The sequence below is a fragment of the Scleropages formosus genome, chromosome 22 (assembly GCF_900964775.1).
Source record: "Scleropages formosus chromosome 22, fSclFor1.1, whole genome shotgun sequence".
In the NCBI taxonomy this organism is placed as follows: Eukaryota; Metazoa; Chordata; class Actinopteri; order Osteoglossiformes; family Osteoglossidae; genus Scleropages; species Scleropages formosus.
This window is the reverse complement of record NC_041827.1, coordinates 18859795-18879590: the sequence shown is the minus strand read 5'-3', so window position 1 is coordinate 18879590 and position 19796 is coordinate 18859795.

Sequence of the window (19796 nt, the reverse complement as noted above, 5' to 3'; positions counted from 1 at the left end):
GACACTTTCTGGAAAGTGACTTACCTATTTATTCAGCGGTACAAATCAAGATATTGACCGTGAATTAACGGTACTGCAGCAGGAGGTGGTATTCGAACCTGGGTCCTTCACATTGCAAGGTTGCAACATAAACCACTGTGCCACCTGCTGCCCATGAACTAAAAGCGCAAGGATGTTAGACTCTCCATTCGAAAAGAGCAAAGCAGTCAAAGTTCTCGTTAATTAAACTGGAATAAAGTCAAAGTAGCCACGGAAAGAGCGGAAGAGGCCTCACCCCTGGGGTGTGAGGGCGTACCGCACTGCCAGACTCGCTTGGGTTTCTGCTTGCCTGCTTCTGCTGTCCCTGCTCCTCTTCTCTCCCTCCGGTAATGGACCAGCCATATAGAACGAACACACACACACACACAAACAACACCTTGAAAGTATGTGAATCCTATAGGGATGGTTGTTATTCTTATATAAAATCTCAAAATAAACTGATAAGATGAATAAATAACTATGATTTCCTCCCCGATTCCTTCTACTTACCTCCTTGCTTTAACCAATGTAACTTGGACTTCACTTATTTTTACACCTGCACTACTTGCGTGTTTCTACTACACATGTGATTTCCTCTAAAGTAACATGGAATTGATCACACACACACATTTTCAGAACTGCTTGTCCCATATGGGGTCACGGGGAACCGGAGCCTACCCGGCAACACAGGGCGCAAGGCCGGAGGGGGAGGGGACACACCCAGGACGGGACGCCAGTCCATTGCAAGGCACCCCAAGCGGGACTTGAACCCCAGACCCACCAGAGAGCGGGACCCAGCCAAACCCGCTGAGACCCCGCTCTAGAGAAGCAGTTGACAATGGATGGTTACTAAGCTTAGTAGGAAGTTTATTAATTCAGAGCATTATTTTTGGAATAATTCTTACTTTACAGGTCTTTTTCCCCAAAGTGCCTCAAACTTTTGCACAGTACTGTATCTGATTAGGGGGCGTGGTGGTGCAGTGGATTGGAGTGGGCTCTGCTCTCTGGTGGGTCTGGGGTTTGAGTCCCGCTTGGGGTGCCTTGCGATGGACTGACGTCCCGTCCTGGGTGTGTCCCCTCCCCCTCAGCCTTACGCCCTGTGCTGCCGGGTTAGGCTCCGGTTCACTCCGACCCCGTATGGGACAAGTGGTTCAGATGGTGTGCGTGTATCTGTTTCTGTCTTTATTCATTTACACATTTTTTCCTGATAGGCTCCACTTCATTCTGACCCTGCTCAGGGCAGCTGGTTATTTACATTTACATTAATTCATTTAGCAGATGCTTTTCTCCAAAGCGACGTACATCTCAGAGAAAATACAATGTGTGCATGACATCAACAACTGACACTGGTGTCACGGGTGGATCATTTCCCTTATATCTTGAGTTGGATTGTAATTCATGATTTGCAGAACACGGTTTCTTTTGGGACCATTCCTAGCCACTCAACCCTGTTTGTCATTTTACATGATGGTGCGTGAAAAATGGATTACGATCGCAGCTGATTTTACTCCAGTGTGATAGTAAATGTTCTTGTTCTTAATAAAAATAAAGGAGCGCCTTGGAAGGCTGTCAGTCGAAAAGAAAGCACAATTAAAAACAGCAGAAATTAGACATTACATCTGAAGCAAGCGCCTGTTAGCACAGCAGCCGCATCTTCCGGAACTCCATACAGGCCCAGCAACTATCTCGTAAGGACCTGGAGAGCAAGAGAACGTAGAATTAGCAGCACAAACGTTGCGGAGCACGTCAGACACTCAGAAATAAGGGCGGAAACAGGAGTCAGAGATGATGTTGAGATGTTACCTGGCAGTCAAAAGAGGTTCAGGTCACACAGCAAGAATGGGGAGAACAGATGGACTACGAGGGTCACTGATAGGTGTTGAGGAACATCAGGAGAAGGAAGGAAAGGCCCCCTTATCACAACGTTCAGGACATGGAAAAGGACAGCTGAAGACAGGGAGCTGCGGCATCACTGCCACTTGCATGTTGGGGAGGCCCAAGCTGAGAGCACAGATTTATCGAGGGTTCGGGGGGAAACCAAGAAGCCGCGGTGGCAGCACCACCTTATTGGTCTTGGTCGTGCTGCTTTGGTGGTCCGGCTCCTTGACCATCGGTGTTGCGCCCGCTGGTTGTCCTCGCTCCCCCCGTCTCTCCTGGAGCATCATGGTGCCTTTAGGAACTCCTGAGGCACCTGGGAAGCTGGCGGTCGAACCAGCGCCTTTCATTTGCCGCCTGAAGCACAGAAGGGACGGCCATCCGCTGCCCCTCCAGATCAGCCACCTGAGCCTGGACCTCGACTCCTCTCTCGATGGCCTCCATAGGACTTTGTGCAGCTTCATGTGCTGATCTTTTAGTTGTAGATACGTCCAAACGGGTCCCCTGTGACCACAGTTGAATACTCTAAAGGGGGGGAGGAGCAGCTACTGGTACTTGGACCCCAAGAGGTTTATTATTTTCTCCATCATCATGACTGGTTTTTTGCTTTCTCCTCCTCAGCTGCCGTACTCATCCAGCTCAGGCAGTTATCATCACTGAGGACTGAGGTCTTGCATCCTTGGTTAAGGTGTCAGTAAGGTTTTGGGGAACAACAGCGGGTCGTGGATGTTGGGTTCAGGGGGTGTGACCTTTCTGACTCCGAGGGGTTCCTTTGTGTGCAATTTAAAGAAGCAGCAAAAGGAGCAGCTGATAGCTGAGCGATGACTGGTGTCGCCTCGCAGTCTGAAGGTATTTGACTGAAACCACACCTCCTGCTGTAGTACCCTTGACCAAGGTACTTAACCTGAGCTGATACAGTAAAAATCACCCTGGTTTATAAATGGGTAAATCACTGTTACCAGCAGCTAGTGTAGCAGTTAAGGGCTGCAGCCTTTTGCTCAAAGGACTCAGGTCTGAATGCCACCTCCTGCCGTGGTACCCTTGATCAAGGTACTTACCCTGAACTGATACAGTAAAAATGCACCCTGCGGTATATAGGGGTAAATCATTCTGACTTTCTGATGTGTCGCTTTGGAGTCTGTGGCACGCAAATATTCATTTGTCACACGCTTTTTTCCCCAAAGGGATGTACATCCCACGTGTATAAATATAAATGTAAAAAACACAAAGAAAAAGACAGAGACAAGTGAGACGGAATAAAAGGGGATTTAGCTAGAACTGGAACCCGACTGTATCCGCGCTCCATCTGTCTGCTGTTTCACCGGCACCATGAGACAGACGCCAGACTGTGTCTCCAACGAGAACGGTTTCCACAACCGTGGTTCTAAAGCCCCTGCAGCTTCCTTAACGCAGTGAATAAGCACCTTGCTTGTCTTCATTCATCACGCAGCAGACCTGTGGAGAAGGTCAAACGGCGTGCAGAGTGATGGAACGGAGCGGGGAGCAGTGTGAGCGGTGGCTGGCTGGAGCGGGGCGTGGGGTGGGGCACGGTGAGATGGGGCGGGGCATGATGAGATGGGGCGGGGCATGTGAGATGGGGTGAGGTATCGTGCTATAAGGCAGGGCATCGTGCTATAGGGCAGGGCATGGTGAGATGGGGCGGGGTATTGTGGTATAAGGCAGGGCATGATGAGATGGGGCGGGGCATCCTGCTATAGGGCAGGGCATGGTGAGATGGGACGGGGCATGGTGAGATGGGGCGGGGCATGGTGAGATGGGGCGGGATATTGTGGTATAAGGCAGGGCATGATGAGATGGAGCGGGGCATCGTGCTATAGGGCAGGGCATGGTGAGATGGGGCGGGACGTGTGTGATGGGGTGGGGCATGGTGAGATGGGGCAGGGCATGGTGAGATGGGACGGGACATGTGCGATGGGGCGGGGCATGACAGGGTGGGGCGGGGCAGGTATTGTTACGCTCCCGGGATCTGGACCGGTGTTTGCGGAGCCATTAAATCGACGTGCTGCTCCAGTTCGGTGTGCACTCGTCTCGGGACAACAGCGAGCGGTGGCTCGGCGGCCCGGCGGTGCACAGGGTGCGGGTTCAACCCAAACATGTGCAGCACATTACGGTGGAATTCCTTCATTTGGCTGATGTTCTCATCCAGAGCCACTTGTGGCCCCGACAAGGAGAAATACGACAGCAAATAACCGCACTGACAAATGTCTACTGGTGCCAGCTCAGAGTCGTTCATAAAACAGCACCCACCCAACTAGTAAAATATGGTAAAAAAAAAAAAGGGCAGAATAAATAAGTAATGAATAAATGAAAAAATGACTGAAAAATATTATTCCAGAAGAAAACTGCACTGCTACAACATCATAAAGCACAAACATCCATAGGGTGAAAATGACTGGACTTGATCAGTAAGCACCAAGAAAACAAATAAAAAGACACAAACAAACAAACAGACATAAGTTAAAGAATAGCAACAACATTGATAATAATAATAATAATAATAATAATAATAATAATAATACCACTGTCAGAAAGGCAGTTCTACTACTGTTAAAATTCAATAAACATATATGTCCATAAACAAATGGATAAATAATCTTTCATACACCCTTTTGCTTTCTGCATTTTGTACGTTTTACAGGTCTAGATTAATCAATGCTCATTTATTAACAGAACAAAGCTTATGTCATCTCTACACCGCGTTACACCATCACAGCTCGTTCCGGGCTTTAAAACCGAGGGTTATTTCTATTGTGTGATGTGTCTGTTACTGTAAAAGCAGCTTACAGTACAAACCCGCTGCGGTACCGCGGTACGGATTCGCAGCGAGCTCTGCCGTCGTCGGCTGTCAGGCGCTTCCCCGTGGGAACAAACCGGAGCCGCTGTTGGCTTTGGCTCCGGGACAAACCGAGCTGCCGATACTCACCACGCGTCTGTTTACCATCTCCGTGTCTCTCGCCGCACTTGGCTGAGAATTAATGCCGCACCATAATCTCTCCTGCCAATATAGCTCTTCATCGTGTCCTCTTTGGACCATAATGTTCAAAGAAGCCCGGGGCCTGTTTTACTCCACTGTTTACATTCATATCTAAACTTAAATATTATTTTGGCATGTGGTGCCCTATTACTCTCGAACCTTCTGATGCTGCAGGGCAAGGCCCTCTTTATATAACCCTTACATAAACATGAAGAGATATTCCATTATTTCATCCAGCGGACCATGTGTCTGAGATAACCAACGCCGTGTATAAACACGTCGATTTCATTTCTTTCCAGCCAAGAACCGACGAGATGCTGCAAGATTCTAATCGCGTTCGGGCTACCGATGTAAAATGGAAAGTGTTTTACATTTTCCTTTAGAGGAAGGGGCACAGCTGGTAGCGCGGTGCTTAGAGCTGCTGCCTTGAACCCACAGGTTGCCAGTTTCAGTCTCGCTTGCTGCCGCAGCGCCCTTGAGCAAGGTACTTACTCTGAATTGCTCTTGTAAAATTACCCAGCTATATAAATGGGTACATAATTATGAGAAGATTCGCATTTTAAGTCACTTTGGGGAAAAGCATCAGCCAGATGAATAAATGCAAAAACGAAAGCAGTAGCTGTGTGAGGTAGTACAGTACAGTAATATGGTACTGGCGATGTGTGATACAGGGCACTGGATGCATAGCAGAGACACTGAAAGTGAAAGTTTGTCATAATTTTTATAGTTTTTCACAGTTCTTGCCACTCGGTCTGTGTGGAGTTTGCATTTCCTCCCTGTTTTCATGTGGGTTTCCTCCTGCTGCTCTTGTTTCCTCTCACAGTCCAAAGACATGTGTTTTGAGTGGGCTGGGGACTCTGAATTGCCCAGTGTGAGTGTGTGTTTGTGTGTGAGAGTGCGTGATTGCCCTGCAATGGACTGCTGTCCCATCCAGGTTGTACTCTGTTTCACATCCTATGCTTCCTGGATAGATTCTGGACCACAGTGACCCTGCTCTGAACGCGTGGTTATTAAGAAAGAAAGAAAGAAAGAAAGAAAGAAAGAAAGAAAGAAGAATGGATGGCACAGTGGCACGGGGAGTAATGCTGCTGTTTCACTGCACCTGGGTGGTGTGAGAAGACATGGGTTTGATCCCCACTCAGTCTGTGTGGAGTTTGCATGTTACCCCTGTGTCTGCATGGATTTCCTCCAAGTGCTCTGGTTTCCTCCCACAGTCCAAAGACATGCTGTTCCGGTTTCTCCATAGTGTGTGTGACACAGAGAGAGAGTGTGTGTGTTCCACTGATGTATGGATGAGTGACCCAGTGTAAGTAGTGTGTCTAGCAGTGTAAGTCACCGCGGTAAATAAGGTGTGTGGGCTCATAACACTACATAGAGTTTGCTGGCAGTCGCTTTGGAGAAAAGTGTCAGCTAAGTAAATAAAAATGTGAATGAACGAATGATGGCACACAAAGTGAGAGTAGTGCACAGCTGAATCTGTGGGAGCCTGAAATTCAGTAAAATAAAAAAAAAGAAAAAAGATGCAGTGCAGTCTGCTGTGGGGAACTGTGAGTTCAAGGAAAGAGGATTAAGGAAGTATATAAACTATAGATTCTACAGAGCAGCTCTTCCCTTCAACTGTTACGTGACCTTGTACAGACTGCCCATATCCATAAAAGTTCAGCTCCATTTATTAAATGCTGTAATAGGTTTAAGGCTGTCTGGGGACTCTCTCGCTCTTGACAGTCATCCTTACGCATGAAGGGGAACAGACCGTAGGAGTTCCGTGTCACAAGACATTTTGGCAGGTCCACATCCTGGTAGAGCATCCAGCTGTATGAACTCATAAGTCTCCAGGCAGCAGAGCGTGCTGACTAAATAAATAATTATTATAATTAAATATGACGGTTGTATGAAAAGAGCATAATAGAGTTATGGAGAAATGTCTGACAGGTTCCAAATGTGAGGTATGGCACCAGATGCCCCATCTATGGTCTCAGGCACGAATGAACAGAGACATCACCTGCTTCAGTCACGTGTTCATGTTTGGGTGTGAAAAGAGGCTGGGAGGGACGGGTTTCAACAGCGTGCACAGATTCCTGTGCAAATTCTGGGTAGTTTCAGTGTGGCCCTTGCAGTTGTCCTTTTGTTGACCGTGTTTTCTCACAAGGTTGCTTGCTACTGGGTGGTACGGCGGCACAGTGAGTAGCGCTGCTCTCTCACAGCGCCTGGGTGGTGTGAGAGGACATGGGTTCGAGCCCTGTTCGGTGTGTGTGGAGTTTGCATGTTTTCCCTGTGTCTGTGTGAGTTTCCTCTGAGTGCTCTGGTTTCCTCTCACACTCCAAAGACAGGCTGTTCAGGTTCACCCATAGTGTGAGTGACAGAGAGAGAGAGTGTGTGTTCTGCGGATGTACAGATGAGTGACCCGGTGTAAGTAGTGTATCTAGCAGTGTAAATCACCGTGGTGAATAAGGTGCGTGGGCTCATAACACTACAGAGAGTTCATTGGAAGTGTCTGATAAATAAATAAATTTGCTCCTTCAAAAGCTGCATCATGCATAAGCAGAACCATTTGTATGTGTCATACAGCTGTTCTCATAATATATGTGACAATATAATAACTGCAGTCTCGCCTTCATAATTTTTTTGATCTTACTAATGGACTAGCTGGTCCGTGGTGCGAGGGGTTGACGGTAGGGAGAGGGGTTAGTAGCGGTGCGAGGGTTCGTAGTGGTACAAGCTGTTGGTATGAGTAATAGTTGGAGTAGCTGCCTTTAGACCCAAACATCATGGGGTCAAATCCCCTCCAGCTGTAATACCCTTCAGCAAGGTACTTACCCTAAATTGCTCCACTGAAAATTACCCAGCATTATAAATGTGTAAATAATTGTTCAGTTGTTCTCAGCTAAGCGAACAAATGTAAACAGTGGTGGTGTGAGGGATTGGTGTTGGTGTCGGTTGTTGAGAGTTGGTAGTGGTGATCAGCCAAATGAAAGCCATCCATCTGTGCTCAGGCTGCCCGCTGCAGCCGCAATCCTTACACAGTCAAGTATGGTACCGCTGTATGTATCAGACGCACCAGGAGGTGGCAAGCTGTAACCCTCGGGTTGTGTGCCAGACAGGTTCCTTTTTTTGGGCCAAAAGTGGGCGGTGCCTTATAATTGTTTACACAGATTATGAAAGACAGATGATCACTTAATGTTGTTACACCCTTTAACCAAATTCATTCCTATCGCATTATTGCAAGTCCTACCCTTCTTTCTGGAATTTATGGTCCATGGCATTGTGCGGAGTGGTGTGTGTGTGTGTGTGTGTGTGTGAGTGAACTCAGTTCTGCATTTAATCCTCTGCACTTTATCATAATCTCATCCATTCATTTCCCCTGGCACCCAGATCTGACCGCACGCAGATGTTCAAAATGCGAAGAAAACACATAAAATTCACTGAAACCGTCGATCGTTAATTTGTTGTGTTCAGATGCCTGCTGCGGAGGATGTCATGGAGCCGTATGGCAATAAGATGAAAGAAACCATATTTGTAAAAGATGTAAATTGGTCAGATTTGTTGGAACACAACCTGAGGGTTAAAAAAGACACACACACACTCTCATTACTTCGTAAATGTAATACATCCCAAGAGACATTCACACTGCATTGGTTATTCAAATATTTTCTATTTAGTTGTTGTTTTTGTAAAGTTTTCTTCTCAGCAGGGTGACGTAGAGCACTGAACAGTTGAGCACCAGTCCTACAGAAGTGAGCCAAAGAACAACTATTTGTAAGCAGCACGTAAGTCAGTCAACTGGTAACAGAGGAAAGGAAAACAAAAAACTCTCAGACTGAACTAAGAAGAAAAATAACTTCTCAGGGTCCGAGTACCAGCGGTTCCCCGGCCCTCCTTGAAATCCCAGCGCATCACAGCAGGCCTATTTACGAAATGTTGGTAAATAAGATGACCATGTTATTAAAATGATAAATACCAGCTGTACCAATTCAATTCAATTCAAAATTCAGTTCAGTTCAATTTGGTTCAATTCAGTTTCTTTGCATAGAACACTTTTCTCACACTGTGACGCAAAGTGCTGAACAAAGCACCATGAGATACAAATAGAAGGTTGGCTATGTATTACATTACTACGAAAACTGTATTAATTATAAGAGCTGTAAAGCACACCAACTGACCACAGAGGAAAGGAAAATAAAAATCTCCCAACGAAAAAGAAAGGGAGAAAAAAAACATCTTGGGGTCCAAGTTCCAGTGGCTACCTCCATGCTGCCATCCCACTCCTCTTGGGCATTCTAGATGGAAAAAGAGTGCCAGCAGTAGCAGCTAACAGAGAAAACTTATACAGCTATTTATAACAATAACACAGTCACTAGACGCTGAAGACTTGATGAGCTGATGTCCAGGTTCAGATATGCTGATCACTTCCACCAGCGGAATGCAGCCATCAACTCCTGTCAACATGAGAGAGATGGGTTTGAGACCCTTCTTGATTGTGGGAGGGGTTCAGCAGCTCTGAGGGACAGAGGGAGCTCATCCCACCAACTGAAAACCAGCCAGTCTTAAATTTACAATCCCTCACGAGCAGGACACGCCGGGGGCCAGAGGTGAAGGAGCGCAGTGCTCGCGTCGGAGTGTACGGAGTGATCGGATCTTCCACAAAGCTGCCGTTTGCAAAGTTGTGTAAAAGGCCTGTTTATAACAGTCGCTGTCGTGCTTCCCTGAGCACGCAAAGCCGAACGTCACATCGCTGCAGAAGCAAGGCTCACGTGAGGTAACCGTGGAAGAGCCCAGCTGCCTTGACGCTGGGTTCCTTTGGTTCCTATCACAGTTTCCTCCATGCGGGTCCTCTCCCCTCACTGCCCTCTCTGAGTCTGCTTTCTGTCATCTCGCAAAAAGCCGAGGATACATCTGCAACCACTTTCCACGGGGAAGCATCCAAACTGTTTAAGTCCAGAATAATTTAAACACGGATATTGTGTTTATGGAGGTCAGCGCTGGAGAGGCTCTGTACGTCCCTATTTCTGTGCCACAATGAATGTGGCGCTAAGGATCTCTGAAGATGTCATTAGAACCAGCTCAGTACTCGTTGTCACGTAGGGTAAATTACCACTGAATTCAAACAAACTGAACGGAAAAAACAACTTAACTGGGTTCTTCCTTATTTCGAACTGCAAGAAGTCAAGAAACATGAATTATACGGTTTAATAAAGTTTGGTCTGTGGAGTAGGCTGGAGAGAAGTTGGTCTGAAAGAGATGGGTTTGAGAACCTTTTGCAATGTTAAGTGGGATTCAGCAGCTCTGAGGGACAGAGGGAGCTCATTCCACCACATCGAAGCCAAAACCGAGAACGTTCAGGTTTCGGATGTCGGACCCCTTGTGAGCAGGACCACCAAGCAGCAGGAGGTGGAGGAGCACAGCGGTCTTACTGTGCTGTAGGGAGTGATCAGGTCCTGTAGGTATTGATGAGTAGATCTGCCGATGGTCTTGTAGACCGCAACCAGAGCGTGGATCTTGATGCGAGTAGCTCCAGGAACCCTGTGGAGAGAGACGAGGAGGGGAGATTCTAACAAGTACCTGCTGGACCTACCCTGTACCACGTTTACCCTGAACTTCCGTTCCTGGACAACACGACTGAACTCATCAGAGTGTAGAACCCAAACAGCAAGTCAGGGAGCGGAGACAAGGCGAGCACATCTTCACGTGTCACGGAGCACATTGAAAACAAATGTGTTGAAAACAAAGCAACATGGTGCGAATTACAACTAACAGAAACAGAGCATATTTTACGGAACTTAAATAGACGGTCGAGTTTGTGTCTTGGCACGGATATAAAGAGCAACATGTTTATTCACGAATTCTATTGCTTTCACTTTAGATTTGGGTGGATTTTGCGCAGTGGACGGAAAAAAAAAAAAATTGTTTCTGCACCTTCTTTTATTGGGTGTTTTTCACCAGAATGTTCTCCCCCCCAACACTGAGCTCAGATTATTACAATCCCACATATAAAACTGAAAAAATAACAACAGTTCATTTTAACACTCGCCTTCCAAATAAACTTCCCAGTGGAATCTTGCAGGAAGGTCAGAGTTGGGGGGGAAAAAAATACTTAACCAAAACATGATCTTTAACATAAGCGCAAAACCGAGAAGGGCCCTGTGCTCATTATGAGGGGATTATGGATGTCAGCAATATAAAATGTGTCATAACTACGAAAAATTCAGAAAGGTTTTATTGTTAATTGAACATAATAAGTACGAAAAGAGACTGAATTGAGGGATAAATAATCAGACAGTGGGAGGCCAGTGAAATAAGTCGTATGTGTGAGGTCCACGTATTACATTTCAGCTCCTAATTTTTTTTAGACAGCTGATTTATCCAAGATCATTATTACTGCTTACGTTTCCACAGCTGGATATTTACTGTAGCAGTTTGGGATAGTGGGCCATCGGCAGGACTCCCTCCCCACATGGGATTTGTACCTGTTTGCTCACGGTCACATGTGCAGATTCCATAGATCTTGTATCTAAGCGGATGGGGGTCTCAAGGGCGCAGACACGTGGCCAGGTGGTGGCTGTCTGTGGCGAACCATTAATCAGCTTTGACATTTCAGGAAAGTCCACGGACCATGGTGAGGCAGCTGGAGAGGAAGTGAGGAAAGTGTACGAGTAGCTAATGGCCTTCTTTCGGAAATGAAACACAATTATGTCTTATTATAAGCAAACTGCTCGCTATCATTTGCTGATTTTCAATGCAGATGCTGGGACAGTCTTGTTGCATGTGGTTCAGGTTGTGCCCCAGCGCACCATATGGTGAGCATACTTCAGACATGCCTGTTTAATAAGTTGTCCGGCATTTTAAAAAATACCACGCATATTACACTTCAAAACATATTTGAAAAAAGGCACAATGAGAAAGATCTTGTTTTTACCCCGAAACCAAATGAGCCAGAAGCAAAGGCTGTGTTTGAACTTAAAGATCTGATTTTTTGTCACTTTTCTTCTCTTTTTCATGCCTTTTAACAGGTGAAACTTCATATTACATTCATTTAGCAGACACTTTTCTCCAAAGCGACTTCCAGTGAACTCTAAGTAGTGTTATCAGCCCACACACCTTATTCACCGCGGTGACTTACTCTGCTAGATACACTACTTACACTGGGTCACTCATCCATACATCAGTGGAACACACTCTCTGTGTCACTCACACACTATGGGTGAACCTGAACAGCATGTCTTTGGAGTGTGGGAAGAAACCAGAGCACCCCAAGGAAACCCACGTAGACTCAGGGAGAACATGCAAATTCCACACAGACTGAGTGGGGATCAAACCCACATCCTCTCGCACCACCCAGGCACTGTGGGACAGCAGAACTACTCCCTATGCCATTGTGCTGCCCTGAGAAAAAAAAAGATGGTAAACGAGCAATGGCGTCACCTTCAACATCTCCTCCACTCAGTCTCTGCTCATCGACACTCAGAGGGCCAATTATGTCCTTGTGGAGCACTTTGCCGAGCTCTCAATGCGGCGCGTTTTGTCTGCCAGAGCTAATTTGGGCTGTTCAGATGAGTCGGCGTCGGCCTACAGATCGACATGGGCATAATGAGCACTTCGATATACAATTCCACAAAAGCTCAGCGAAACGATGCTGCGACAGCTGGGGTCACCAGCGGTGAGAGGGTAAATTACCACGCATTCTACCCAATTAATCGTCTGACAGCATACTCAGGCATGAACAGGTCCTGGGGGAGCCACGCTACGGGAAAAATGGTGCATCATGGGATACAAATGATGCTGGGGGTAGAGTGATGATGTAGAGTAGTTTATGAGGACAGCGGTTGATTTAATGCTTTGGGGTGCAGCTCTCTGCAGGTTCCTGGTTCAAATCCTATTCCTACAGTATTACCCTTGAGCAAGGTACTTACACTGAATTGGTCTACACACGCATTTTCTGAACCGCTCGTCCCATACAGGGTCGCAGGGAACCGGAGTCTAACCCAGCAACTCAGGACGTAAGGGGACACACCCAGGATGGGACGCCAGTCCATCACAAGGCATCCCCAAGTGGGAGTTGAACTCCAGACCCATAGGAGAGCAGGACCTGGTCCAACCCACTGCACCACCACACCACCGCACCCCCTGAATCGGTCTAGTAAAAATTAATAAATTATGTTACTTCTATGCAAAAATGATTGTAAGCTGCTTAACTGATGAAAAAACATTGCAAGTTACTTTATCGCATTTTGGACATGTTACATGAAGACTGGACTCTCTTGTTCTCAATGATGGGTGACATGGTAACACAGCGAGTAGCGCTGCTGTCTCCCAGCAGCTGGGTCTTGTAAAAGGACGTGGGTTTGATCCCCGCTCAGTCTCTGTGGTGTTTGCATGTTCTGCCCATCTTTGTGTGGGTTTCCTCTGGGTGCTCTGGTTTCCTCCCACAGTCCAAAGACATGTTGTTCAGGTTCACCCATGTGAGTGACACAGAGAGCGTGTGTGTTCTACTGATGTATGGATGAGTGACTCAGCGTAAGTGGTGTATCTAGCAATGTAAGTCACCACGGTGAATAAGGTGTGTGGGCTGATAACACTGCATAAAGTTCATTGGAAGTCGCTTCGGAGAAAAGCGTCTGCTAAATAAATAAATGTAAATAATCCTTGGTAGAACTGAGGACTGTTCAGCCAATTGTATTTTCTGTAATGTTACATGGATTAGAAAGGTGGACACTGGAAAAGCAGGGCAGGAAGAGACATGGATGCCATCGACCTAGAGGGAACTTTAGGGGGACACCATGGAGAGGCGGGAAAACAAACAGACCTTGGATCAAATCAAGCGATACGTGTCATTGGAGACACAAAAAATGAGACTGAGGTTTATCAAGACTAGATTCTCTTAAAAAAATGGTAATGCTTGGAAAAACTGAAGGAAAGGGAGAGGAGAAAGACTGGCAATCAGACCCTGTAGCAGTTAAAGGTACTGTCTTTGGACCCAAAGGTCATAGGTTCAGTTCCCACCTCTGGATGTAGTACCCTTGAGCAAGGTACTTACCCTAAATTGCTGCAGTAAAATCACCAGCTGTATAAATTGGTAAATAATTATAAGTTGCTTTGGGGAAAAGCATCAGCTAAATGAATAAATGTAATCCAAAGGTCAGCAGTGGAGGGCAGAACTTTCTAGAAGCACTTCCCCTATTGATCTGATGCCACTTCACAACAAGTCAACTTCAAAAGCGGCATCAGTTAAGAGAATTCTCTAAGGTAATAATTTTCAATCTGTATGATTGAAAATCTTGATGATCGATGAATTGAATTGACTGATTGGCGCAGGGGAACGGAAAGAACCAGGGCAAAAACAGGAAGTACTTCATCATCCAGGAGCCGTGATAGATGGTGGAGCGGATAGGACTTCGGGGGGAAATGGTGCAACAATGGTGGGCAGTCTTTGTGCACAGTTTGGTGTGGGTGTCCCCGGCAACAAAAACGGCCAGAAGGGAACCGCACAGGGTTCGAAAGCGTGGCTGGTTTACTATCAACAAACAACGTCCAACACCTGGCAGTGCAGGTCTTTGGCTGTGGGGCAAAGAGCACAGGCTCCGGTCCTCCGAACCCTGGTGGAATTCCATCCGACTCGCTGAGGTGTCCGTCACGGGGTCCGATGAGCGAGCGTGAGGGTTCGATCCGAGAGCCCCAGGCACAGAGTACCGTCAGCTCTCCGTCCTGATGGTTCTCCTGTCCGTTCGAACACAGTGTGACCTGCGTCTTCCGACAGCGTCATGACTCGAGTCTACAATTTGCAATGGGAAAAAACCCAAAAAAAGTGAAAAAAAAAACATGGTCTGTAACTGCTAATTTACATACAGTTATTCATTTAGCAGATGCTTTTCTATAAAGTGACTACAATCCTAAGGTTACAATTATTATTACAGTAAATACACATACACATTGTGGGATCTGCTTGTCCCATGTGGGGTTGTGGCAAGTCGGAGCCTAAACCGGCGATGCAGGGTGCAAGGCCGGGGGGGGGGGGGGGGGTGGGGGACACACACCCAGGACACGAACACCCCAAGCAGAACTTGAACCCCAGACCTACCGGAGAGTAGGACCTGGCCAATCCCACTGCCTCACCATACCCCCTACAATTATCATATCATTTCTGAAATCTTTTCATTTGCATTTATTCGTTTAGCAGACTCTTTTCTCCAAAGTGATGTACATCTCAGAGAACACTGTAAACAGTACATAATATCAACAAGAAGAGAGATTTGGATGCAGACAGTGATTCTAGAGTACGATCCATGTGTCACATTCCACCATATGAATCAATATACATCACGCAAGTAGCTGTATACAGGGATTTTCTTAATGATTAAACAGATGAAATAGTAGACACTTATTGAGCATATAAGCAATCGGGAGAAATGAGTCAGGAAGAGGTGAGTTTTGAGACCTTTCTTGAATTCTGAGCGAGATTCAGCAGTTCTGAGTGAACGCGGACATCATTACGCTGCATTGGAGCCAGAACCGAAAGCCTTTGTGCTTTCAAATTCGGACCCCTTGTGTGTGGTGCCACCGAGCAGGTAGACGTGGAGGACAGTTGCAGTTTGGTTGGTGGCTGAATTTGCTGTGGGCAGCGCTAGGAAGCCAGTGGAGAGAGAGGAGGAGGGGGATAGATGGGAAAACTTCAGCAGGTCAAACACAACTTGTGCAGCAGCAACTTAGAACAGATAAAAAATTAAGAAAGGGATTCATTAGCCAAAATTATTCAGTAGATTGAAATTAACAGGTGAACATATTCGTTTGCAGGCGGTGCTGTGATTTGAGCTGCTGCCTTTGGAAGGACTGAAAGGACCCAGATTTGAATCCCACCTCTAGCTATAGCTGCCTTGATCAAGGTACTTACCCCGAACAGATACAGTAAAAACACTGTAACTTGCTTTGGAGAAAAGTGTATGGGACCAGAAAGACACATATCCCATAGATATCCTAATATCCTCCTATATTATTCATCAATTATATAAAGCAAAGTGATGGGCATAGTGAAGACGTAGTTTTCTATTGGTATGAAATGTGTGCACATGTTTACGGCCGACTTTTGCTACGAAAGAGGCTTCGGCAACTGCGCGTGTGTGTTTGCACCGGTCCATATGACCATTCGTTGTCTTTTGCGGCGCATCGTGGTGGTGATCTGTCCACGTGGATATTCACGTGTATTATGACTCATAAACGGCGGATGCAGTCAGGAATGTGTATGGACCACATGAAGCATTCCCCTTTCGGCCCCAGCGGGTGAACGGGAGTCAAGGTTTTCACGGTCAGAGTTATTAGCCATCTGCGGGGTTTGGCCTGATGGGGAACACAAGGGAGCCGTTGTGGTGGAAGGGCTACATGTCCTCGGCGAAGCCCAATAAATAAGGGAGCAGCACGCCGAGGCATCGCTGACCTTTTCCCCCGTTCGCTCTCACACGATGCATACACACCTGCGCTCTGATGGGGAATTGATGAATTTCTCGTAGGAAAGGAAGCGGGAGGGCCCATCACATGTGCGCCTGGCCTTCAAAGATTTCTCAGTTTTAATCGGAGGGGAAAAAGAAATAATTTCATCAGGTGATGGAGGCAAAGGGCTCCCCTCTCTGGATCTCTGCTGTTCGCATAGGCAGAGCAAACACACAACCATATCCTAAATTTCCATACACAATATTAACCAGAAAATGTAAAGAAAATATAATGACTGGCTGTACTTTACTGTATTTATATTTTCTTTAGGTTTGTAAATAACACACCGATATTGCCATAGGAATTTTTTCCAAATTTAATAATAATACATTTTTTGATTATAATATAAAAATTCAGGCCTTGCTGTACATGCGCCCAGATTGCTCCAGATAAAAGTGTCTGCCTAGAAAATAAATAATGTGATGCTAATTGGACCAGCTGTTTCTTATCCTCATAATTTCAAGGAGATTATTGATAATCCTTGCATATTTCATTTATTCAGTGAACATGAATCGTTGTGTTGACATGTTTTATAGGGTCACCCGTATATTGATGTGCAACAGCTCTCGCGATGTATTACGTAAACCAGTGTGTGAGCCACAGATTTCATTCAAATTTCGAAGGATGCGCATATCTAACTCCTCAACCATCCATCTACTCAACGTTTAAAAAATTCCTTGGTGAAAAAAAATGTCATTACAACTGCCCCACATTATAATTGCTGTCAGTTATAGCTTCCGGTTTCTTCCGTATCAGTTAATAAAGATGTTGTTGATTAATTTGCTCATAGGGCAAATATTGTTCTATGGTCAAGTCATACAAAGAGTTTAATGTATTTTCATCATTTAAACTGGCTGGTCTTAGAAAATTGTACCTTATCACACGAGTCTAATAACAGTTAAATTTCCCAGAGGATTTTACCCACAATATAAAGTTCAAAACAAGTCTTAAATTTGTTTACTATTGTCTATCACCAGTACCTTCTCTAGCTGATAACCCAAATACCCATCATAATCAGTCTTTACTTGTCCCTAGATATATACGTGAATAAAAATGGTCACTAAAATATGCATATTGCTATCATTTCTGAGGATAAATAAACTTGTGAATCTCTTAGTCTTTGTTGCCCAAAAAAACTAATGCTCTCGGTAACCTCGGCCGACCTTTCTTACCTACCACAGGTATAGAGGCCCCAGATGGCAGCAAACCAGGCCGACCATTAATGGGCTCAAAATAGCAAACGTATTTCCCTCAAAGCCTTGGGAGTCTTTCAAAGACCACCAGTGGTTTTCGATAAAGGATTTTCCTGGTTTTCTCTATCGCCCATCTACCGTCCTTCCAATCCTGCACAAACAAAGGCAACATCTAAAACCGAAATGTTCATCATTAATCTGATCTGCCCGACTAGGAGTACAGAAGGACCACATTAGAGCTCAGTGTTTGCCTTGTATGTAGTTTCTCTTTAGCTGATTGTTAGAACAACATGCTGCGACATCGGGTGTGAAATGTCAGATGAATGTTCATGGGACACTTTAGAAAGAAACCGTTATAAATGTGAGAAGACGCACCATGACTTTACCCAGTATAAAAAGCCTGGGTATCGGCGGTAATTCAAGACAGCTTCACAATTCTTCATCTGAGGATGTTCAGGGGACGGCTGCCTGGAGCAGGATGAAGCGGAGGGATGAAGCAGTGGGATGAAACATGTAGTGCTGGGTGGCTGATGATGAGACACGAAGTCCTGCGTGGGACCCCAACCGCTGTGGTTCGAGCTCCATCACCTCCCAACCTCTGTCCAAGGAGCACCTGGAAGTTGAAGTAAGAGCCCCAGCAGACTACTCTATGTTGTCCAGTCAAGCTGAGTGGGAGTCTTTCTTTGCAGAGATGTATACTGCAGAGGTCCACAAACACAGGACCTACTTGCCATTTGGTCTGTGTCTCATCTTTCGTGTTTTCAGCACATATTGCTGCTGAAAGGTTATACGAGGTCAGACCCAGCAGGTGCAGTTCCTACGGTTTGCAGCTCTATGAGACGAGACTCAACAGTACGATTAAAGTGTCCCCTCTATGTCACAGCAATGATGTGATTATATGCTCTCTCTCTTTGTATTTACTTAAATACTGAGATCATATAGCACATTTACATTTATTTATTTAGCAGACACTTTTCTCCAAAGTGACTTCCAATGAACTCTATGTAGTGTTATGAGCCCACACGCCTTATTCACCACGGTGACTTACACTGCTAGACACACTACTTATACTGGGTCACTCATCCATACATCAGTGGAACACACACACTCTCTCTGTCACTCACACACTATGGGTGAACCTGAGCAGCATGTCTTCGGAGTGTGGAAGGAAACCAGAGCACCCGGAGGAAACCCACGTAGACACAGGGAGAACATGCAAACTCCACACAGACTGAGTGGTGATCGAACCGACATCCTCCCGCATCACCCAGGTGCTGTGAGACAGTAACACTATTCGTTGTGCCACCCATGAAGAACATTCAATATTCATTAATATTTACAAAGTTTTAATGTGAAAATGCACCACCTCTCAAATGCTTTCATTACTGAACTCTTGACTATGTTTATTTTATTAACTTTTCGCAAATAATGCCTCTTGAGCAAAAATGGTCCTGAAAATAATTAAATCACACTTTCAACAAATTACTGTATTTCTTTCCATATCTTTTGTGCTCTTGATAAACTCCTTTTTTTTCTTAGGACAAGCGAATTTTGCAAATGTGCTCTAAAGGCAGTTTGGGCGATCTTCAATCTGGGGATTATCGATGTTGTTTCTTGACAGGGTTTTCTTCAGGGTCTTTCCCAGACTTTTGTCACCAATGTCGTTAGCGGTGATAACAGATCATGACACGTTTGTTTGTAATTCTCCTTGGAATGCTGGCAGGGCCGGTCAGTAAGATGTTTATTTACCTTATTTGGCCCTTAAATAGTGTTAAAGATGGTGAGTCATTTGACCCAGTGAACCTTGCCAATAACACCCCCGCGCAACCCTCGGCCCCCAAGGAAGCTCTTCATTACGAGCTTCTTGGACCAGCCAAAGTCAGGGTGGCGGTGACCCTTAGAAAATACATATGGATGATTTAAACAGCGAAAAACTTGTGGTTTTCCAGGTCTTGCGCATGCATTGCTTTGCAAACCACAAAGGGAATCAGAGCATCGGAACCCAAAATGGGCTCCTTGTGGAAAACCTCCCCACTTTTCACCGCAGTTTAGCCATGTGTCTAGCTTTCTTATGCTCAGCATTCTTCCGTTTCATCTGGCACATGTCCCAACAACCTTAGACTCACGTTGGTTAAACTGATGGCCGACCAGTCAAAGGCAGCAGAGCTAGTTCATGCAGGAGAAGAACAAGTCCATGTGCAGATAATGGGGCAGCCTGCAGGAGGCGCTGCTGCAGCATT